Genomic DNA, 22,961 nt, shown 5'->3' with positions numbered 1-22,961 from the left:
CCATAGCTCCATTCACTAAACCTTTTTCTACATCCAAATTATGTCTTAAAATTACTCGACAGTTCATACATACATAAAGATTCTTTTCTAAACCAGCTGTTTGATATGTTTTTCTCTAGAGAATCCAATTTAGTTGTCAATTTGCTTGTCAATATAATAGTTATTCCTTCATGCTGTATTTTATCCACAGCTTCCAGTTTTATAATCTCTTCATTTTCCAATTTCAAAAGTTCTTGATTGAATATAGAGCATTCATGTAGTGTTGGCATTAAGCAGATTACAGTATTTTTTCCTGCAATTTTCTTGTATATTTTCTCTGGAACTAATTGTTCTGTTGGAAACAAATTACATAGCAATCGACTCTGTAAAGCTTTTCTGCCATGTTCTGTGAGTAGTCCAAATCTGATATCTTTGAGAATACTTGCATAATCATCATCATTTGCTTGCCGCATATTGGTAATGAGTTCTTTGTACTCAAAGTATGTCCAAATATTCACATTACCTATACTTCCTAACGACTTTTTCGTGTCTTCATGTGTAAGAGTATGAAACACTGGTTGTCCTTTAACTGGAGTGAGCTGCAGTAGAACCCCCAAAACTATAACATGTTTTCCTCCAAATAGCACGTCATAGTTTGTCTTTAGAATTTGCTGCATTCTTAAATGCACAAAGGCAAGCATTAAGTTTGATACCATGCTTACCTCATCAATAATGAGAACTTTCATTTTTTTCAATACTCTTGAAACTTCAAAACATGCTTCTCCTGTTAGCTTGTGGTATTGTATTTTGTTCTCATGCTCTACTGGTAACATTAGCAAACGATGGAGGGTAATTCCTTTTATGTTATATGCTGCTAACCCAGTTGGAGCAGTAACAACACAAGACAAAGTTGAATCAGTTTTTTTCTGTAGGTAGCTTCTAATTACTTTAATTAAGAAACGTTTTCCAGTTCCAGCTTGTCCACTCACATACATTCTGATTGGTTCAAATGATGTGCATGAGCACTCTTTATTTTCATGTAGTAATCCATGATCAATTTGTTTTGTGACTTCCTCATAAATTTGTTGTTGTTCATCATTCAGTTGTTGTTCCAAATTTGGTAAGTCTATTAAATCTTCCTGAGCTCGATTCTTAGCTGTTTCCACTTCAGTCATGGCTATTGCAGCTTCATTTTCTACGATTGGTTGTCCTAGAGGATCTTGACTGAGCGTCCCAGAACTTTGACTGTCTTGTGAACTGTCTCTAGCTACTTCAGCTGCAATTGTTGCTTCTTGTTCAATTTCTTCATTTAACATTTGTACATAAGTTGTGAAAGTACTGCATTCTATGGTATCTTTGCATGCATTAAAGGAATCTTCATAGCTTTGAAAATGTGCAAGTAATTCATCCTCTGAACGCCATGGTTTAAACAACTGTAAAATTGCTAAGTGGTAAAATTCCTTCTTGTCCGTAGTGTCGCAACTCAGCTTTCTGTGATTAATCAAACTTCCCTTTGTTTGTTTTACCAAACATCCTTCCTCACATATATTTTCCATGTTGATGTCTTCTGTGGTATTCCGTTTAAAAATGAAGTTCTGCAGCACTTCATTGAGACACATGTTCTCAAGATGATGACTTCTGTTTGGGTAATATGTGTCCAACATGTTTGTTCTTAAAATGTCTGTACTTTCTGGTTCGTACTCTGCTAAATATTCAATTTCTCGAATAGATTTCGCATTCCTGCAAGGCCTAAACTTACCCAAATTATTCTTCTGGATTTGGAGTACAGACTTGCAGATGATCACCTATCTGAGCATTCGTATGACCCAATTTCTCGATGCGATAACATCTTTAAACTGAAACTGTATAGCTTTTTACTGACAGTCTTCTCGTGAGAAATCTCTTCCCACATTTCTTTCAATTCCGTTTTCTCAGATTTAGTGATGTAAGATGTGACATACCGAGCAATAGAATTGTCAGCTACATACTGAATATCCATGTTAGCATTCCACATGGATAAAATGACTGGGTTGTAATCAATAATATATTTTGACTCTTCTTTTCTTCTTAGGTTGTAGGTATTTTTAGGCGATTTTCTTGTTCTAGTATGTTGCACAGCTGACACAAAACTGTTTACTCTTCCTTTTGAAAGAACAGGTCGTGGAAATCCAAATCGACATTTTGTGTAGAATTTATCTTTACTCTTGTACTTTCGTCGACAGTATTTTCCACACCCATGACTTTGGAAACGTAAAACTTGCTCTTTTAAGTTTTTTTCTTCTGTGCTTTTAGGTATAGCACATGTTGCATATCCTTCAATGAAAGATAAAACTGCATCATCAGAATCTGTTCCAAATTTTGGGGCATCCTTGATCCACAACAGCATATGAATATGAGGAGCACCTCTTGCTTGGTACTCTTTCCTCCAAAAGAAATCCACAACTTCTCCAAGAGGTGGATTTTTTTATTGCAGATGAAGGACATCATAGCCTCAAATCTATGATTGAAATATCAGCAAACATTAACCGGATGCAATGAGCACAATTCTCCTGCTGTCTTGTATTGGATGTTTTCAATATTTGAATTTGCCTCTCGAAGAAAATCCAGTAAATCATCCCAAGCGTACTCAGCACAGCTTAGGGTAAGGAACCATGTTGGAGTTCCTAAATTCCGTAACATACATTTCAATTCTCCATGGCGTCGGTACCAATATTCATTAGTCCCACGCTGACAAGCCATCAGATTAATCAATTGAGATTCCAAATGATCATCTCGCTGTTGCACTTTGTTCAATCCTTTGCAGACACATTATGTAGATGTACTCCAGTTTTTAAAATGTGATTTACTGCATAAGATAGTGCAGACAAGTCACTTTCAAATAAAAGATGGAACAAATAAGGAATACTTTGACGAAATCTTGGATCTTCTGCATATGATCTTGTAGTCCGATACTCAGAAGCAGGAATCTGTACTGGACGTTCATCATATCGTCCACCTTTTCCTGTAGGAAACAGCTGGGGAAAACAACGAACTTCCAAGCTCTCCTCCCATACACTCACGGGAGTTCCTTTTGCTTTTTTCTTCTGAAACAGATCAATAGTGTTTCCCATAACTTCTTTAGAATGAAGAGGATGTATGCTGAAATGTTCATCTTTTGACTTATCCACTTTTTCAATTTGCCCAGTTGTGGTTGCTCCTTTGCTGACCTGGGGGTGCGTTGTTGACTCCTGTCGCTTGTCCTGCCTGGTGCGCCTTTTGTGAATTGTCCTGCAGACTCCGCCGTCCTCCGCCGCCGCAAGCACCAACAGCGGTCGCTGAGTGGCTAACTACATTTCCCAGCAGCCTGTGCGGCCGGAGACCCGCCCACAGCGTTTCCCGCGCCAGGAGGCGCTTAAAAATCCGGCACTTCCTCGGCAGAGCGGGTTGCTGCTTTGCTGACCTGGGGGTGCGTTGTTGACTCCTGTCGCTTGTCCTGCCTGGTGCGCCTTGTGTGAATTGTCCTGCAGACTCCGCCATCCTCCGCCGCCGCAAGCACCAACAGCGGTCGCTGAGTGGCTAACTACATTTCCCAGCAGCCTGTGCGGCCAGAGACCCGCCCACAGCGTTTCCCGCGCCAGGAGGCGCTTAAAAATCCGGCACTTCCTCGGCAGAGCGGGTTGCTCCTTTGCTGACCTGGGGGTGCGTTGTTGACTCCTGTCGCTTGTCCTGCCTGGTGCGCCTTGTGTGTATTGTCCTGCAGACTCCGCCGTCCTCCGCCGCCGCAAGCACCAACAGCGGTCGCTGAGTGGCTAACTACATTTCCCAGCAGCCTGTGCGGCCGGAGACCCGCCCACAGCGTTTCCCGCGTCAGGAGGCACTTAAAAATCCGGCACTTCCTCCACGTCGCGGGACGCGCGCGGGCGGTGCCGGGCGAAGCCCGGGCAAAGGGCGGGCCGTCTGTGGCCGTCCGGGGCTGGACGAGGCTGGTCTGGGCCACCTCTCTTTCAGCAGCTTCACACGTTTATGGGGATTGTAACTTTGCTCCACCAAGTTGGTTGTTACGTTGTTTGCTGCTAAGGTTTAATCCATGCTGTGATAACAGTGGTCATATTAGCTGTAGGTATTTCGCAGCATTTTAAGCTATGGCGAAAATGTTTAACAAGGGCTCTACAGTGGGGGGGTCAGGGACCTTAGACGCCTTTTTAAAAAAAGCTGAAAATGCAGTGTCTAAAGAGATTGAAATTGTGGAAAGACGGTTATCTTTAGAGCCCTCTACCGAGCTTAATTCAGCTGTTTTTACGCAGGCTACCCACTCTATCTCTTCTGGACCTGCATTAGAGACTTGTCATTCCAGTGCCCAATTTTCGATGAATGTCTCTAGTCCTTCTTTCTCCCCCCCAGCCTCACGCACTAGGCAGTTAAAGACCTCTTCTGTTGCCCCTGTTAAAGTACCAAAGGGAAAGAGAAAAGCTACCCATGCTCCCTATGGAAATCGTCAACATGCTAAACAACCTAGGAATAAAGGTTTGAGTCAAGGGTTGGTCCATCCGGTGGGTAGTCCAGTGGTTGAGGTGACTCCTTCTAAGGGAAGTGGGCTTACTGAGCAAGGGGCTCAAGGGGACATAGCTACTATGAGGGACATTCCAGCTGATTTGATTAAGTTGTTGGACGAGCAACTGAGGGCAATTATATCGCCAGTCTTGGACCGATTTAGCAGGATTGACGACAGACTTACTTTGATTGAACGTCATATTGCTGGTCAAGGTGCCCCGTCGTTAAGGCCTAAGCCTTCTGATCTACTTCCCTTGGGTGAAGTCACCTCTAGAGTATCTGAACTGGTTGACTCTATGTCCATTCCTGTCACGGGCCCTATAATCCCCTTACCATCTGATCGGGGATCTAATGGTGTTAGTTTGGGGCCGAGGGGTCTCACTGAAAGACGGAGTACACGGGGGGAATCTACACATAAAGAGCGTCCACTGCACTTGCCACCAGAGGCTTGTCCATATACGGTTATTTTGGCAAATGTCCCAAAAATTTGTGATGGAAAGGAGGAACATTGGTCCTCCTTGAAAAATAAAGCCCTTCACTTTTTGGCTGGGAAGACAGTCTTGGGGAATCACCTCTTTGATTGTTTTAAAATGGTAAGAAGGGTACCCTGGGTGGGGAAGTCTATTAAGACTCTGAAGGTTGACTGTGTTATTGTGAATTTTAGTTCCCCTGATATTGTTGATAACATTTTAAGACAAGCAGTGTCTATTAGAATCCAACAAGACTATGTTAATGTCCTTCCATTGGGCTTTTTTTATCCACCACCCTTTTCGGGGCATGTTAGATTGAGAGAGCGCCCCTTTCAGCAAGTTCCTGTAAGTAATTCACTGCTATTGAGTAATAGATTTGAAGTTTTTGGTACTTTAGATGCTAATGACTGACTCAGGGTTGGTGGAGTTCATACCCATAATGATGTTTTTAGTTCTGTGCCTTCCAATTCCGTTGGGTCTTTACCTCCCAGGACACCTGTTGTGGATAACACTAGTAAATGTTCTGCTTTATCAGTTGAAATCTTACCTTTACAGTCAGAGGCAGTTATAAGTGTCACACAAAGGCGTCCTGATGAAGATTCTGTAGTTCCAATCCTCAACTCTGATAATTTGGGTGTTGAATTGCCTTCTAATGGAGTAGAGCAAGTGTGTGTAGTGGACACCCCAGCAATAGATACAATTACTGTCCTATCATGGAATATTGCTGGTCTTCGCTCCAAACGAGGTGATCTAAATTGGAGGGCTTTTCTTTCCTCTTACCATATAATTGCTCTACAAGAAACATGGGAGGCTACAGATCCTTACTACCTGGATGGGTATCAGTCCTTTATTAAATATGCTGTCCCCTCTGTTATGGGGAGACCTCGAGGGGGTATTTTGTTATTATTTAGTCTAAAGTTACTATATAGTATGGAGTTGGTAGTTACTAACTCTCCTCACATTTTAGCGGTGAAAATGGATTGTGTTAACTTGCCATCATTTTTGGTGGTTAACTTTTATAACTCATTCACTAGGGTGGATGAGTTAGAGCATCTTAAAGCACTGTCCAGTTTTTTGGAAGAGTATGACGCAATCTATGGTAAACCTTATTTTCTTTTACTCTTTGGCGATTTTAACATTCACGTATGCCATCTTAATTGTTTTGCTAATTACCATTATGAATTTTGTCCATATGAAGCTACCCATTTTGAACATTCTAAGGGTGGGATATATTTGGAGAACATGGTATCGACCTATCACTTATACATGCTTGCTCAAGACACGTTGGTCCCTGTCCATACGTTTACTGGTCAAGGCTGTGGTAGTACAATTGATTACATTTTTGTACCACGCATTATGATGAACCTACTGGGTACCTTTCGTGTCACACAAAATGTTTTAAGTGATCATAATCCACTCACTCTGGAAATTAAAGTCAAGGCACTGAGGAAAGATGTTCCTCTGCCTCTGCTCTCTAATACAAACTTAGAGTCTACCAGTCAGGGAAGACGTTTGAGATGGAATGTTATTACTCCGGCAGATTTCCTTGACAACTTATATGAAAGTAAAAAAGAGGATTTTAGCTTGTGTCTTTCGGCAGAGGCACAACCTAGGGCCATTCTGGATGCCTTTGACAGAATTACTAAACAAGCTATGGGAAATCTTACCATTCAGGGGAAACCAAGGCCCAAGAAATGTAAAACTTGGTTTGACCATACCTGTTCTAGTGCTCACTCTGTTCTCTTATTGGCACTGAAAGAACCCGATATCAATCCTAGTAAGATAGTCGAGGCCAGAAGATGTTATAAAAAAGCAATAAAGGACAGGAAAAATGAGTTAAAGAACAAGGCATGGGATGATTTGTCAGATGCAAGTATCCAGAAAAATAGCAGCCAGTTCTGGAAGGTTATTAATAGTCCTCTTTTTAATGAGCTGGAGAATACTAACAAAGAATGTCTCATCTCACCAGACAGATGGGTGGCCCATTTTAGTGGCCTTTACTCGGAGATCAAAGAACCTAATCCAGTAAATTATGCGAATAATACCTTAGCTTCAAGAATCCTTTTTAAGGAGGAAGAGGTCCTGGAGGCCATTGAGGCTCTGGCAATGGGTAAAGCCCCAGGTCCGGATGGAGTTCCCGCTGACCTTTACAGGGCTGATTCAAGGTTTTGGGCTAAACTTTTAACTCGTGTTTTTAATGCTGCTTCCGTGGTCGGCGCTCCTAAATCTTGGGGCAAAGCTGTGATAGTCCCTCTTTTTAAAAAAGGCTCAAGAGATGACCCGGCGTGTTACCGGCCTATTTCTCTCCTGGATTCTGCCATGAAAGTAATCGGTAAAGTTGTCCTTGCTCGTTTATCAGTGTGGTTGGAGGAGAAATCTATAATCTCTGACCTACAATATGGGTTCAGAGAAGGAAGGGGTACGGTAGGCCAATGCCCTAATTTACATCTCATTATTGGAAAATACACGGTCGCTAAGCAGGGGGACCTCCATTTAGCTTTTATGGATTTGTCCACTGCTTTCGACCTTGTAAACCGGCAAAAACTATGGGCCTTATTAGCCGTTCTGGGGCTTGATCCAGTCCTGATCTCCTTCTTGGCTGTTATTCATGAGGACACCACCGCAGTTGTTCGCTACAGTGACGACGGGAGTCAGACAGATGCTTGGCAGGTAAAGCGTGGAGTAAGACAGGGGTGCATTCTTGCTCCCCTGCTCTTCTCACTTTACATTAACAATTTGGGTGCGGTTCTAACCATGGTTAGTAATGACATTCCCAAAGCCAGCACTAAAATGATTCCCGCGTTACTATATGCGGATGACACTGTCTTGTTGGCTAGGACCGCGAGAGGTTTACAAGCTCTCTTAAAAGGATTTTATGATTTTATGGTCTCTTTAGACCTATTAATTAATTTGAAAAAATCACATTCCATGTCAATAGGCTCGGGAAGAGCGAAAAGTGTGAAGTTTTTCTGTAATGGGCAGGAATTAATAAAAGTGCAGACATTCCCATATCTAGGGGTTGTCTTTGACGACAGAATATCTTGGGTCATGCAACATGCTCAGAAAAAGAATAACCTTGCCAGAGCTACAGGCGCTCTGTTGGGCTTTGCAAAGCGTCTGGGGTGTAAACCGCTACCTGCTCTATTAAAAATGTATAGAGCTAAGTGTATTCCCATGGCCCTATATGGAAGTGAGATCTGGGGTTATAAGCCCTCTGCGGACATCCAAGTAGTAGAAAATACTTTTTTTTGGAAACTGTTGTCTCTTCCCCCCTCTGCACCTACTTTTAATATACACGAGGATTTGGGGGCGAGATATCTTGTTGACCTAATATCTGTGGCCCCGTTACTATGTTGGTTGAGGGTCTGGGCGCAGCAGCCTCCAAATCTAAACCAACAAATTATCCAAGATTGTTTGTCCCTAGATGAAGCGACATCTATCCCATGGATTTGTTACATCAAAAACTATTTGAAGTCGCTTGGCTGCCCTGAACTGTTTACCAGTCCTTGTCCGCTGAGTAAAGAGCAAATTAAGGCCTTTAAGACACAGTTCTTGACAAGAGCTATGCTGACAAGGGAAGGAGACGAGTTGGGGAAACCAACAGTTAGGAGGTTTGTTACGCTGAGTTTAAGTGGTGAGATCCAGCCTTATCTAACCTATATCAACAAACCTTTTCATATGTTTTTGCTAATAAGGTTTAAGCATGGTTTGCTCCCCTGGCTCCTGGCTTACCCCAAAGGCTTTTTCAAAGAGGGAACATTGGGGCCTTGTCCTTGTGACAACACCTCTGAACAAAACTTGTTGCACATGGTATTTTTTTGTAAATTTTACTCCTCTCAGTGTAAAAAATACATTCTTCCGATTTTCAAGACTCGTCAATTTGAGCAAGTAAGGCTTGCGCTGGCATATTTACAAATGTTGGAGTCCCCATTTATTTGTTTTGGGGTTGCGAGCTTCATTGTGGGTGCTTTAAGATCTAGAAATAGGGCTCAGTTTATCTAGTTACTCCCCTCATTTCCCAAAGAGTATTGTGCCTAATTAACTGTTGAAGATGGAATTTTTATTGAGAAATGAATTTTTAAATTGTAATATTGTTGAATTAACTGTATGACATACTTTTATTGTACTCAGCGCCAAATTGTATTGTATTTATTCTTTGTGTTTATGATTTTCTTTGTTATTGCATTTGCCCGCAAAATGAACTACTGTACTGTGCTTTGATGGTTTTTAAATTTTAACCGAATAAAGCAAACTTTGACTTGACTTGACTTGACTTGGTATTCCTGTGTCTGCTAGTAAAACCTCTTCGTCTTCATCCATATAAATTGATTCACACCATTTATTATTTCTTTTCAAATATAAATTTGCTCTTTGTACTTTTCGTACATCTACCAGCTCCTGCCAAATTTTCTTATTCTTTGTAGGTACACCATTAACCAGAATAACTAATGGTTCAGTTTCCAAACTATCTGCATCAATTGTTTCAATATTTTTTTTCAAATCTAATGGCAAATAGACAACTCTTCCTTTTAAACCTCTTTGTAAATCTGAAGGAGGTAATTTACCTGTTTTGGGCTCCATACGAACTATAGTCTGAAATGGATGGACACATTGAATGAGTATAGACTCATTCGTATTTAAATCACTAAGTTTTGCAGGAATATCAACCAATTCTAAATTATTATGTACAGCTCTAGCTGGCATTTTATTTTCTTCTAACTTGTTATAATAGTATTTACAAATACGCTGATCTTCACCCAAATCAAATCAATTTTCCAGAAATAAATATGTAGCAAAATCCTTCCACTTAGAATTATTTTCTTTTTCACTTTTTTTTATAGAGATCAACATTCCTTGTTTGAGTTTTATAATGGCTTCTCCGGCAACAAATACAAGTAATATTTGGTCTTTCATTAGAGATGATAGTAAATTTTGTCATTTGATCTTCAAATGTTTTACTAACAGTGGGTTCTACATTCTCTTCCACATTTTCTTCAATAACTGTGTCATTTCCTGCACTTTCTTGCTCTGGACCAATGTAACAAAACTCAATATCCTCACAAACCTTCTTCACATCTGATACAGATCCACGGAACAGAGCACTATTCAACTCATGTAACTTTAGTGCTGGACTTTTAGCAAAATACAATCTTCTCACAAACGTTCTCATTTCAGTATGATGAACTGCCAGCATCCTAAAATGGTGAAAAACACTTTGACAAACTTTCCTAGAAAGACAAGCCAGAGAATGTGCTTGCAAACCGGTATTCTCTCTCACTCTGCATGGATCTAGTCTTTGAAGCACCTTAATCTTCTGTTTAACACTTTTTTTTACTATATTCTCTTAGAAAGTCACGAAATTTATCAATAGATTCCTGTCGTACAGTACAAATACTACTACAATTCCAAGTGTACACTGGGGCTTTAGGACGTCTCCCCATAACCTCATCAGCTAACACTTCTTCCTCATTTCTTGGAACCATTTTCTCCTTTTCCATTACACAACCATCTTTAACTTCATATGCTCGACCACTGGTGTCAACTACATGCAACAAACTATTACTTTGAAGATAACTCTCTTCATTAAAAAATGGTTCAGTACTTGAACTATGCTTCCATTCTCCTAAGAACACTTTACAAAAGTTTTTTTTCTCACTTCTCTTTTTCTTTTTCTTTTTGACTTCATTACATTCACTAATTTATCTAATGTACGGATCCTGTTCAAAATTAAAATGAATAGTTTTCTTTTTAATTCCAAAGCCTTTGCAACAATTGATTCAATATGTTTCTTCCTATATTTTTTCACACCCTTTAGCAAATTGAACATCACTCTTCTCTGAAACATTTTTCTACAAATGTTTTTAAAATCTATTTTTCTTTTTAAGTCATTCTTTCTTACTTCTGATTGTACATTAGCATTTAGTATATTCTGTCGATTGTCTTGTTGTTTTCTACTTGAAACACTATTTCCAGTGGATATATTTTTTACATTTTTACTTTGCTTGAGGATTTTATTTATAAAATCCTTAGTCTGCTTACCAGAAGGTTTTTTCTTTTTTCCAACATGAGGTTCTTCAACTAATTTTTGTTGTCCAGTTGTCTTCAAATATAGATGTTGTTGCTGTTCTTTTCTCTTTCTTGATTTTATAGGCATCTTTAATTTATTTCAGTGTTGTTCAGCAATACCTGAAAGAAACAAAAAGAATACCTTTATGTAATTTAAATATATTACTATATTTTTTATGAGCTTTTCAAATCCTATCCTATGAGCTGTCCCTTTCCGACGACTGCAAGTCTTACACAATAAAAGCTACACAAATTAAATCTCTGACAACAATTCCTTTATGCACACAGACTCATGGTGTGATTCTAGGCAGAAAACGATATTTGATTGGCAATTTCAAAGCACATTTACTACTGTGGTAGAGCAAGTGTTAATTACTGTAACAGCCTGACACATTTTCCTTATAGTTTAGAGAAGCAGAAAAGAGCACATGTCCTAACAGCTACTTGAGACCATGAGCATGTGGAACCTGGGTGAGTGATTAGACTAGAGCAAAGGAAATGAGCCTTGATGATGTTGAATGGGGTAGCGTTACACTATCTAAAATACCACAGAGTGCTGAATACTTAGCATGGGAGTGCAGGAGAAGCAGCTGCCTGTGTGCTAAGAGTGTGTTTCTGGAGACTGTTTATTGTCAGGTGCAAGAGAGATCTGCATGGATGCTTGCACAACTGCATGAAGACTGCAGAGATGTATGTAAGAGTACATGTATGGTAAGGGTTAATTGGAATTTTGAACATGTAGGAACTACCTCACCCATGGCATGAGTGGAAGGAAAATCTACCCTGTTGTTTTCAAATGTGTTTGCATTTGCCTTTCATCTGTGAGATAGTGATATGTGCTGTATGCTAACCATCACAGTTCAAGAAAACAAGCTGCCCCTTTCCTACGAATGCAAGTCTTACAGAACCAGACCAACACGAATTAAATCTCTGACAACAATTCCTTTGTGCACACAGAGTCATGGTGTGATTCTAGGCAGAAAACAGTATTCCTGGGTGATACCAGTACACATTAACTTATGGTGAAGACATACTCCATAATATCTTACAAGTTCAAGGCAGTTAAATATCTTCCAAAACATAAAATGTAAAACACAACTTTAAAACAAGAATCACATTTCTATTTTTTATATCAAAATGCACCACATACATCCCCTCTCAAATTCATAACTCACCTTTAAAAGTAGATAGTTGAGAAAGAAATGTGGCACTCACACAGCAGATTATCAGAGCCAGAATCTCTGAACTGTACACCTCTCAGCAGAACCAGTAAATGGCAATCTTTCCCTCTCTTTTTTCACACATATACATGTTAATTTCAAATCACAGTGCTTCCCACATTTTTTCAAATGGAAACACACATTTCTATTGGTTGCAAATTTCAACCCTTTCCAAATGATCCCTACCCCCAACATGACTTCTGCCTGGTACCATAGCAACAGGTAATGGAAAACTGGTGTGAGCAGAGAGGTCAGAAGTTCAGCACACAATGTTTCTAATCCAAAGAGCAAGAGTGCTTGACTTTTCAAACCTAACAGCAAATCCAAAGTAATGTTCTGTGGGAACACATCTTTCTGAACCAATACAAAAAATGCTTTAAAAATTTAAACATACAGCCTAGTTTTTAGTGTTGAATGGTCTGAAACAGCCAATGAGTTCTTTTTATTTAAAAAAAAAAGTATGTAAGCCTCCATTTTACAACTATCTTTCTTTTCATATTGCCATTCGACTGAAAGACACCTTCTGAGTGCATCCAGATCTCCTTGAAAGATGTTCACAGTGTGGATTGTAGGTCATATCTATGTCTTCTGGAGTGAAAAGTATGCAGAAAAAAGAGGTATTGTGAAAGACCTTGCTTTGCCAAATGTAGACATTAAATGGATTGGTCAGAGAGGGTTAAAGTGGCACCAATTAATGCCTTTGGTGAAATCCTTTCTACATCTCCCACAGCCTGACCTTATAATTGTGCACTGTGGTGGAAATGACCTAGGCACTTTAACTGGGGTAGGTCTGGAAATGCTTGTTAAGGACACCTTTGTGCAATTGATGTCACTTTTTCCACAAACTACCTTTGTATATTCTAATATATGCCAAAGGCAAAAGTGGAACTGGTCCAACCAATATTGTCCGCAGATTGACAAAGCAAGAAAGCACGTCAATAAGTCTGTTTTGGCTTTCCTCAGAGACTATGGTATGGGTTCTATATACCACAACAACTTGCGTTACAACATACAAGGCATTTATAGAGGAGACGGTGTTCATTTCACAGATGAAGGCAACAGAGTCTTCCTCTTGAACTTTAGACTCTGCATCGGTACTTACTTGTAGGTACAAAAAAACACTCAATGAACACAACGGATCTTTTTAGAGCCAACCAACATCTAAACACTTCAACTTGATTTTTAATTCTATTTTTTTTAATGTTTTTTTGCCGCCGTGCGCGCACCGTACGCGCACGGTGCACGCACCCTGCGATATTTTTTTTTTTTTTTTTGACCTAAGGGGTCTTTCATGGTCCCCCTGAGAAGGCCTAGGGGGTCAGGGACTCTCTACCCTGCCCCCTTTTCACGTTCTCCACTTGTGTTTTTAGCTCTCTTCTTCCTCTAAAACTCAAAATGGCGGCTGGGGGGTGCGCGCACCGTGCGTGCACCCCGCGATTTTTTGAAAAAAATTTGTATGTTTTTTCACCCTTCGGGGTCCTTCAGGGACCCCCTGACAAAAGCTAGGGGGTCAGGAACTCTCTACCCTGCCCCCTTTTCACGTTCTCCACCTTTCTTTTTCCCTGTCACACACACAACACACAAAATGGCAGTCGACACTTCCTGATTTCGACCGCTTCGAATGTTGACTGTCATGAATCCACCAATCAGAATTACGCTCGCGCACGGCACGGTGCGCGTACCGTGCGCGCACGGTGCGCGGCTATAGATATTTATGTGCTTTTAACTGCAATTTTCTCAGGAACTACTGAACAGATTGACACCATATATGCAAAAGGCACATCCCTGACCTGAGGACTACCTCTGCCAAATTTCAAGTAATTCTGTTCAGCCGTTCGGGCTGTACCTTCGACTAAAGGTCCTATGGGAAAATGCATGGGGAAAACGTGTTTTGGGACCCCCTTTTTTCTCGGCCCCCACTTGACGAATCACCCCGAGACTTTCAGGGTAGGAGCTGAGCGGAGCGCCCCATTAGTTTTGAAAATTTCGCGAGGATTCGTCAACCGGCGCCAAAGTTATTCAAAATAGAATTTTCAGATTTCCTATGGAAACTCGGTCCTAACTATAACTATCTACTGGCGACCGCCAGTAGATAATATATATATATATATATATATATATATATATATATATAGTTAGAGACATATATTTTATACACAATTATATATGTATTACCTACTGGCCATCGTAGTTATAGTTAGGACCTAGTTTCCATAGGAAGAGTGTTTTTTCATTTGCAAATATCTTTGGCATTGTTTGCCCAATCTTCGCAACATTTTCCAAACTAATACACCACTCACTTCAGCTGCTGTGTGGAAAGTTTCGGGTGATTTATCAAGCAGGGGCTGAGATAAAGGGGGGTCCCAAAATTCTTTTTTGCCATGTTAATTTTTATAGGAAACTTTAGACATGGCGACAGCCTGAACTGCTGAACGGAATTACACCAACTTTGCAAAAAAGACAGCTCTTGGTCCAGAAAGACCTATTTTTGTTAAATGGTGTAAATTCGTTCAGTAGTTCCTGAGAAATGTAAAGATTTCTCTGATATACAACTGTGGCTGCGCTGGATCCGCAAACCCTCTCAACCTTGTGCCTGAGATCTGATTGGCTGCAAACACTTAAAAACAGGAAGTGTTGGCAGCCACTTTGTGACTCGGTTGAACTGAGTCACAAGGAAAAACGTAAAAAAAAAAGAAAAGGGGGCCAGGTAGAAACATCCTGACCCCCTAGGCCTGTCCAGGGGGTCCCACAGGGACCCCAAGGGCCCAAAAAATCTTTTTTTTTTTTTAAAGAACCTTCAGCAAGAGTCGCTTTGGATCTGCGAATCATGCAGGCATTTTTTTTTTAAATGAAGCGTGGGTTGCCGCACTTCATTTAATTAAGCCCACGGGTGGGCCAGGTCCAGGGGGCAATAAATGATAATGATGGGCCTCAGGGACCGCCACCTCCCGGGGCTATATGTAAACTAAAATGCATGGTGAGGCTCTGGCCCCACCATGCAGCCTCAGAGACTGCCACATCCCTGGGACTATTATATTTAAATGAGGGGTCCATGTGCCCCCAGCTGCCCAGGGGACCACCATCTCCACGGGGCTATTATTAGAATGGGAGGAGGGCCGTGCGGGCCCCTCCTGGAGCTGTAAATGGCCCTAGGGACAGCCACCCACCAATGCCGGCTCCAGCAATATCCTCCTGGGGTGCTCACCCCGGGACATTGCAGTTTGCTATGGGACTGATCCAGCCATCCCATATCAAACTGTGTGCTCCGCTTTGAACAAGCGAGAGCATTTTGCTCTTGCTTGTTCAAAGCAGCACACACTTGGCTTTTTACACCCAGGAAGCTGAATATCAGCAGTTCCCTGAGTGTAAAAAGCAATGCCGGCTCCAGCAGGAGGCTGCAGCTGGCTGGGACCATTGGATGTCAGGCTCCCCCACGTCCCCAATTAGAGGCCTTGCCCCGTGGGATGGGGTCCACGTGGCTGAAAATGGCCAGGGAGGGGGGCCCTTTCAAAAAAAAGAAAAGAAAAAATAAGAAATGTCTAGGCCCTCGGGATGTAGTCTCCACTCCCTTTAAAAAAACAAAGAACAGAAATGGCAGCGTCCCTGTGGATAGGGTCCCCTGGACCAAACATGGCCTGGAAGGGGGGGTGCGGCCCGCTTCCCTTTTTGTATAATAACTCAATAAAGGCCTAGCCCCGGGGGATGGTGTCCCCCCAGGCAGACATCCACCTCAGGAGGGGTATCAGATCTCAGCAATCCTGCTGTATGGGAATTACAGTAGGTCCAACAAATTAGGATTGCTGAGAAGTTATCAGAGGCCACGGCCCCTTTCTCCACCACTCTGCAAACGTGACTGCTAGTTAAAAAACCTTAAAACTTCACACAAAAAACAAAGGTTACAGGGACATTGTAGTTATGAATTAGCATTTCAAAAACCTTGCAAATTCACAGAAAAAAACAAAGGTTACAAGGACGTTATTAGTTAGCAAATACGTTTAAAAATCTTTTTAATGAATTGAAAAAACAAAGGTTATAGGGACGTTATAGCTAGGCTCAGATTTCACTTGTACACTACCAGAGATATTCAGCTGTTATAGTTACCGGAGTTAACTATAACTTCCACCCCCGCAATGCACTGCTTATGACCTCACAAATTACATCACTCATGACGTCGTCAGTGACATTACTGATGGCATCTCAAATGACATCACTGATGACATCAGTGATGACATCATCTACAGCATCTCTGTCATAGCCACTCACACCCCTATTGAATCTTTTAGACACCCACTGCTGCTCCCACACAACCATTCAGAGACCTTCCAGTACTTACACACCTACTCACTGATTCATAGATCTACACACAATTCCACTCACTCACCCATATTGTCACTCATACACCCATTCACTCACTCATACACTGAAATATTCACTAATACACTCATACAAGCACTCACACACTGAGTGAGTCTGCCTCATAACTACTCGCACACCTAGACACTCACCCATACAGTCAATCACACAGCCACTTACTCACCCAAACAGTTACACACACACACACACACTTACTTACTAATACAAATAGTAACATGTACTCACCTATATAGTTAGTGACAGAGGCACACACTCATCTAAATAGCCACTCTCATATTCACTCACTAACACATACAGTTACTCATATTCCCATCACACACCTATACTGCCTTTCACATACCCAGTTACTCACCCATACGGACACATGCACTCAATCACCGGCACAGCCATACAGACACTCACTCACCCATACAACGTCTGAGATATGCACACAGTACCCCTTACAGGCACTGATTCACCCACTGACTCATCCATGCAAGCAGTCACATACCTCCTCACCCACAGACACCCAGACAACCATAGAGGTAGTCAGACAACCAATAAATCACCCATATAGTCATTCATGTACCAACTAACCCACTTAGACATCAAATGACAGACAGATACACTCATGTACACAACCAGCCACTCACCTATACATTTACTGAGACACCTAATCACTCCCTTATACAGTCAGTCACCCACCCACTGAACCATCCATACAGACACTCATACACCCACAGATTCAGCAATTCACCTTAGTATATATATATATATTTAACACTTATAAACATTTTAAAAACAGTCATTGGATGATGTCTTCACTGATGTCATCAGTGATGTCATCAGTGATATCACTGACCATGTCATGAGTGATATAATATGTGAGGTTGTAAGCAGTGCATTGCAGGGGAGCAAATTATAGTTAACTCAGGTAACTATAATGGCTGAATTTCTTTGGTGTTGTACGAGTGAAATCTGAGCCTCGCTATAACATCCTGTAACCTTTGATTTTCTTCAGTGAATTTCTAAGGGTTTTTTAATTTTATTTGCTAACTATAACATCCTTGTAAACTTTGTTTTTTTACAGTGAATATATATATACATATAGTACAGACATACGCATGCCAAGGCTGGCTGAGCATAGCACAGAGGTGGAGGCCAAGGAGACCTCTATGCCCAAGAGTTACATAGCACGGTAGGTGACACCACCGAGCACCAACTCTTCTGGGCTGTTAGTGTAAAGAGTGGCTGTGGTGTTATTTATCAAATGGCACGTTAGTTACCTTTGACCTCTATGCATAAAACAACTGCAGCTGTTCACTGCAAAGGGTTGTAACTAAAGTGCAAAGTCAAGGCATTCTAAATCAGTTGCCTTAGAAAAGTGAATTTTTATGATGTGTTTGAAGTTATCACTATAGGATAGTTAGCTCAGAACATTGAAATCTCCTTGTAATGCTAAAAATCTTCAGCATCTTGATGTGCAGCACCCTCTGAGAACATAGAGTTGCAACTAATGTACAAAAACAAAAATAACTGAAGTGTCATTTTTGGACATCTGGCAAAGGTATTTTTTTATTCATTTTATAGAACTCAGTTGTACTGAACTAAAAAAAATTACAAACCAACAGCAGGTCACAATGAAAGTACCCCTTTTTGACTGAGAGAGGACCTTGGGGATCCATTTTTTGGAACATGTTCCCACAACGTTTTAATGGTCGATATAAAGTATTAGTTTAGTACTTAATCCCTAAAATGCAGCCGGTGGACAGTGGTCATCGACCCCACTGCCTCCCCGGTGCATCTGTTGGCACCTAGACAACACCGAAGAGGTGCATAAAGATGTATATTTTATTTCTAGCTGAAGCTGCTCTGGGCTTTTTTTACTGCAATGACAATCAGCGCACAAGACACACTGTCATTTCACTAAAGGCAAAGTAAAACAAGTCAATGGGCTTGTTTTACTTTTGTTCCATCTGCGCTGGGGGGCATTTTGCAGCCTCCCTGAGCACTGATTCTCTTAGGAATGGTAAAGTTGGAAAGGGGCGAATCTTCCCTTTCCAATGGTATCTCTGTCCTGTGGAGGAGGGAGGGGCAGAAAGCCCACTAGACACCATTGAAAAAATACAACAAAAAAGCACATAGGGGTGGGGACTGCCCCCATGGGAATGGCCATGCCCCCACCCCAAAAAACACAGTCTTTCTGCCATCTCCTCTCTGGAAGAGTGCAGATGGGGGTGATTATCCCCAATCTGCCCCCCTGGGGGGCGGAAAGCCCATTAGATAACAGAGAAAAATAAATAATTAGTATGGGGGTTTTCTACTACAGGCATGGCCGTGCCCCCAACCACACCCCAAAAAAGGGCTCACATATTTCTGTCCTCTCCCAGCGGTAGATGGGGGCAATTACCCAAAAAGGCAACTGGACACCAGGGAGTGCATTTATGCACTATTATTTGGAGAGAGATCCCCTCCGGGCATGGGCCTGGACTTCCCTATTCAACTATACTTTGTTGCACCCCAGGGGGTGGATAAAGGTATTTAGCCCCAACCTGTTCCCCCAGAGGGGCGCTATCTCTACTACACACTAAGGCATGGATATTAAATAAAACATTGCATTTGGTTTTGCCCACAATGGGCATCCCTTTGCCCCACACAAAAAATGGGCGTAACTGTCTTTCTGTCCCCAGTGGCAGGTTGGAGGTTTGAATGAATCTGCCTCTTACAGGGGGCAGAAAACACACTAGACACCAGGGATGTCAAAAGTCACCAAATCAAACAAAAGGATGGGGCAGCCTACCCTGGCATTAAGCCATACCCCTGCCTCTGAAGGGGCAATAACATCTTTCTGCCACAACCTGGGGACAGATAGTGAATTTGTCCCAATTGGGTAGGTTGCCCAATATACGTCCACAGTGGGAGGGAAAAATCCCACTGTACACCAGGGATTTTGTATTTGGGGCAGAAGAAAGGACCGTGGGTGTCCCACTTTGACATTAGCCCATACTCTGAGCCCAAAAGGGGTGTTGGCCCCCAATTTGTCCCGAAAGCCCTCTGGATGGCAGGACTTTTTTTCTTACCCACAATGCTCTGCATCCCTCAAAGTACCAGCAATCGCACCCTTTCCTTTCATTTATGTGATGTAAACTTCCAGAATACACAGCGATCCACAAAGTTCCTACTGCCTAGCATTCTCGCACTTGTGCCGATAAAAACACTGCCGTTCTGGTATGGGAGGGTCTAGCATCCACAATAAGAAAAGCCCCAAAACATAATGTGGAGACATCAACCTTTCTGGTCAAAAAAGTAATCTGATTTGGCAAAGGGGGTAGCTGTGTTAACTGGGCCTTGACTAAGCAACAACCCTAGGGAAACATACCAAGCCCACACATATCTGAAAACTAGACACCCGGGGCAGTCTAGGGTGGTGTGTTACAAGTCTATCCCATAACAGTTACTTACCTTAACTGCCCCTTAAACCTCAAACTCTGCCTAAAATCTAAATTGTCCTAGCATTTCTTTGACATAATCTTCCAGAATCCATAGGGATTCAGAAAATTCCTACCACCCATTGTTTCCCCTCTTCTTACGACGAAACCTGTAACCCACATGTGTGACTAGGACTAATGAAAGTGACAGGAACAGATCAAACTTGACTAAATGGCAGTCCTACATCAGATGTTCCATTGACCTTGGTTAGATCTGTTCCTGTTGCATGCACTAGGTCCAGACATACAACTGGGGCAGCGTTTTTATCCAAAATTTGGGGGAGCACTAGAGGGTAGCAATTTTGCGAATTTTTCCAGATTTGGAAGTGTAGTTTTCATAATTGTCTGTGATTGGTAGTTTCCATTGGTAGCTGCCCTTCCGACCCCAAATACTGCAACTACCCTTATTGCTGATCTCTCCACATAGCGCTTTAGGGCCTTTTGTGTGGTATCTCTATTGGTACACTTATACAATTGGTTATTGGGAGACAAATGGAAACTCTCTGTGGTAGGAAGTTTGTGGATCCCCAGAGGTGTCTGAACTTTCCTACACAAATATGTGAATTGAATCTGTGTTTTTCACCAAAGTTCGAGTTTTGCAAGAGCTTTCGGATAACACTGGATTTCCCTTGGTGTCTAGTTTTCAAAACTGGACAGGTTTGCTAGGTTTCCCTAGGTGCATGCTGACCTAGGGCCCAAATTCCAAAGCTGTCAAAATTGCAAAAAAAAGGTACAATTCCCATTGGGAAAATATGATGTATTCATGCTGCATTTTAGACCCTTTCCTGGCACAGGCACTAGGCCTGCCCACACAAATGAGGTTGTTTTTATCTGAAGACTTGGGGAAATGCTAGGTGGCAGGAAGTTTGTGGCTCTGCGCAGATTCCAGAATTTTTCATCAAAAAATGTTTAGGAAAATGTGTTCTTTTTAGCCAAAGTATGAGGTTTGCAAACACCTGTTGTGAGAAATTGGGTTGTGGGTTGACTGGGATGTGAGCCCTGATCAAGCAACAACCACAACCACATGCGAGGTGAACGGCAAAAAGTCCCTAAATTAACTTGGGCCTAACTCTGGGTATCTTGGCATAAAAAGCAGTAAGGCTTAACTTACAGGCAATGTGTAAAGTATTTATGCAGCACACAAATAGTAACAAAGTGGAAAAACAACACAGGAAAATTCACACACTGATAGTACAAAATAAAGTAAATTAATAAATTATTTGACAACAAAGCAAAAGAAAACATGGAGTAGTAATGATTTTTTAAAGTTTTTAGTAAACACTAGCACCAGAAAGGTTAAACCACCGACCGTGGACATCTAGTCACGCAAGACTAGGTCAAAGTAAAAAAATATGGCAGACCGCAATGGCACGTCGTTCGGAAATAAAAAGTAGATTGGGCCTGGTCAGTGCTTACCTTCAGAATTCTAAGAAAAAGTGTCTGAGAAGGAAAAGTTCAGTGGGGCAAGGCTGCTGGTGGTGTCCAAGGAAGGAGCATTGTCATCAGATGGCCTTGGATCAAAGCCATGGTGAAGATTTTTACATTCGGACAATGTCTCTGAAAATGAAGTTGAAATTCTCCGGGGGCACAAGGCAGATGGCTGCAGCTGAAGACAGTTAAACGAAGTGGCCTACCCTTTTAACAAGGGACCACTGAAAAGGATTTGCTGCTGAAGAGCTTAGTGGTAGAAGATGCACTGGTGGTGCACCTCGGGAGGATAGGCGAACAGATTGGTCCTGGTCTCTTCTGGTTTTCAGAGCAGTTTTTGCCCAAAATGTTCTACGTTTTCAGTTTTGGGATTTGCCCATCTGTGTACCTTTAGCACCACAACCAAGAGTCCATGACTAATGGATCCCCACTGGGGGTTCAGGACTTACTGGGTCCAGGTGCGGGTTTAAACCCTTTTGTGTCCATTTGGCTCTCAACTGGAGGGCAGCAAACTTGCCCTTGGAATCACTCTGGTAGTCCTGGTGACAGGTGAAGATGCAGGGCTGGCCTCTGAGGATTCAAGGCAGACTCCAGAGAGCACAGCAGTCCTTCTAACTACAGCAGAAGTCTTGCAGAGTTCCCAGTAGCTCAATAGGTGATAGCAGCGGGCGGTTTTCTGAGAGTCCTCCTGCAGGCCCAGTACTGTATGGAAGAGTGGGTCTAAAGATTCTATTTTTATACAATGGTGCCTTTCTTCTGAAAGGTGGCATCGGTTTTTAGAAAGGTTCTTCGAAGTGCATGGAATTTCCGGACTACCCTGTCCTGGCTCCAAGCTGGCTGCAGTGACAATGTGAGGTCATTAGGCTCTTTGGGTGAAGGCAGAGCACAACCTATTCAGTTGCAAGAGAGGCTGTGTTCAGCTCCGCCACCCCATCCTGCCAACAGATGACCCATCGAGGCACACCTAATCCCTCAATTGTGTGACTTTCCGGGAGGAATTCACAAAGTCTGTCAGTTACATGCAGTCATTTAACCCAAGACAAGTTACAGGCACAAAAGGGTGAAGGGCAGAAAGTTGCCAACTTTCTAAAAGTGGCATTTTAAACATTTGCAATCAAAAACCTGACTGTACCATTAAATAGGACTTTTTATTATAATTCCAAAGACACAAAACATGACATAGCTAGCTGTTCTAAATTGGAAATTCGAGCTTATTAAATGTAATAGGAAATCTCCAATGTTATCCTATGGGAAGGGGTAGACCACTCAGTAGTGAAAAACATATTTAGTAGTTTTTCACTACCAGGACATGTAAAACCTAAAATTACATGTACAGCCTGTTAATTACATAGCACCTTGCCCTATGGGCTACCTAGGGCCTACCTTAGGGGCGACTTGTAATAAAAGATGGGTTTGGGGCTAGGCAA

This window comes from Triturus cristatus, chromosome 3_1 (genome assembly GCF_964204655.1).
Source record: "Triturus cristatus chromosome 3_1, aTriCri1.1, whole genome shotgun sequence".
NCBI classification, from domain to species: domain Eukaryota; kingdom Metazoa; phylum Chordata; class Amphibia; order Caudata; family Salamandridae; genus Triturus; species Triturus cristatus.
This window is presented reverse-complemented; position numbering follows the sequence as displayed.